Source organism: Delphinus delphis, chromosome 14 (assembly GCF_949987515.2).
Source record: "Delphinus delphis chromosome 14, mDelDel1.2, whole genome shotgun sequence".
Classification (NCBI taxonomy): Eukaryota; Metazoa; Chordata; class Mammalia; order Artiodactyla; family Delphinidae; genus Delphinus; species Delphinus delphis.
Genome location: NC_082696.1, coordinates 33,382,852 through 33,384,454, shown reverse-complemented (window position 1 = coordinate 33,384,454; position 1,603 = coordinate 33,382,852). Strand labels below are relative to the sequence as shown.

The following is a 1,603-nucleotide window of genomic DNA, read 5'->3' as shown; positions in this document are numbered from 1 at the left end:
AAAGTGAACATGCTGGTGTAACAAACACCCAAATCGAGAAACACAACATGACTGGCACCCCAAACTTCTCTGCTCAGTTACTGTGTACCTCCTTCCTCACCAAACGTAACTGCCATCTGATTTCTTACACATTGCTGACTGTAGATTAGTTGTTGTCAGAGATTTGGAATGGCAGAATGGCCTACTGAAATGTGAGGGAAGTTCCATGGATGGACTTAAGCCTAAAACTGCATGGATATTTTTTACAACAGTACCTATTTTTCCTCCAACCCACACAGGAACCCACCCATACCTACTCCACTGTCCCTCTAGAATATTTTTTATATTAAATTTTCAGTCTTGCAGTTGGATGATTTAAGAGACTTTGTCATAAGAGTTATACAGCATTATGTAAGGTTGCCATGGGGGAGTCTGGGTCAAGTAACCACCTGCAGTAGCTATGGGAGAAAGGGCTAAGGTGGAGGCAGCCTTGTCCTTTTCTCTCTCGCCTTACTCCATAACTTCCATGGATTACTCTTTTAATAAGAGAACAAAGGAAAAGAAATATGTCTTAAAGAGTTTCATTTGAAGTCTCTTGCTTCATTCTTAAACCCTGCTTAATCTCTCCTGATTTTGACTTTAAGTAGTACAGATCTCTGTTGGAATTTTCTATTTGCCTTCTGAGGCCCAGAAATTGGACACAAGTAAAGAGGGTAAGAGATAGTTCAGGAGCACTGGCCAGTGTATGCTCTGGACAGATGGGTTAACTTGCTTTGGAAGAATAATGGTCATTCCAATGTACTGCTGGGTTCCAGAGTGTGGTATTCTGTGTCTAGATAAACTAATCTCTTGGTCATTTGTCAAAGAGAATACTGAATGTTTAACAGAACCTACTACACATGCAGGTGTATCCTCTCCAAACTAATAGATGTTACTCATCATGCTGGGATATCGGACAGATTTGACTTTTAGAAGCATAGAGAAATGATTTGGCTTAAAACCAGAGATGCTGGATTATATAATTACTCATAGCATCAAGCAAATTTAGAATTTTAAAAATGTGCCTTGAAGAATATTTTACTCTTTTCAATAAACAATAATCCATGAACACTAACAGTGAGAGTCTATGAATTTTGTAATTTTCAGAGCAGTTATTTCAGTTGGATTTAAAGGAGATATTACATTGCTTCTCTGTCTTTTGGCTAAGATCAAGTGTAGTATCTCTTATTATCAGTTTAATAAAAGGGATATTATGCTGCATAAAACCCTCAAAATATTTTTATGTAGTAGTGCCATGGTTTATTATGTAGAGCTCATTTAAAGGCACCCATGCAACGTATTAAATTAGCTTCTTATAATCTTATATATTATAAGTATTTCTTCTTCCAATCAGTAATTATTGAGAAATAATGAGAACTGTTGAGAGAGTGATTTTAAGAGTTTAACAAAGAAAGTCTCTACCCTTAGAAGCTTGCAGTCTTCTTGAAGACAGGGATTCTGAGTCTGTGTGTTTTGGGTTAGTGTCATCCTTGCCTAAAATGGTGTGTGGAAAACAGCAATAATGGGAAGGAATAGTGTGTATTTGAGGGAGGAGTAGACAGGTCAGTCCAGTTGAGTGCTATGT

At 37.4% G+C, this 1,603-nt stretch overlaps 1 pseudogene; it reads left to right on the top strand.

Annotated features, from left to right (window-relative positions):
- The first annotated feature begins 1,161 nt into the window (after window positions 1-1,161).
- LOC132437435 (U2 spliceosomal RNA) lies at window positions 1,162-1,331 on the top strand (annotated as a pseudogene).
- Window positions 1,332-1,603: the final 272 nt, after the last annotated feature.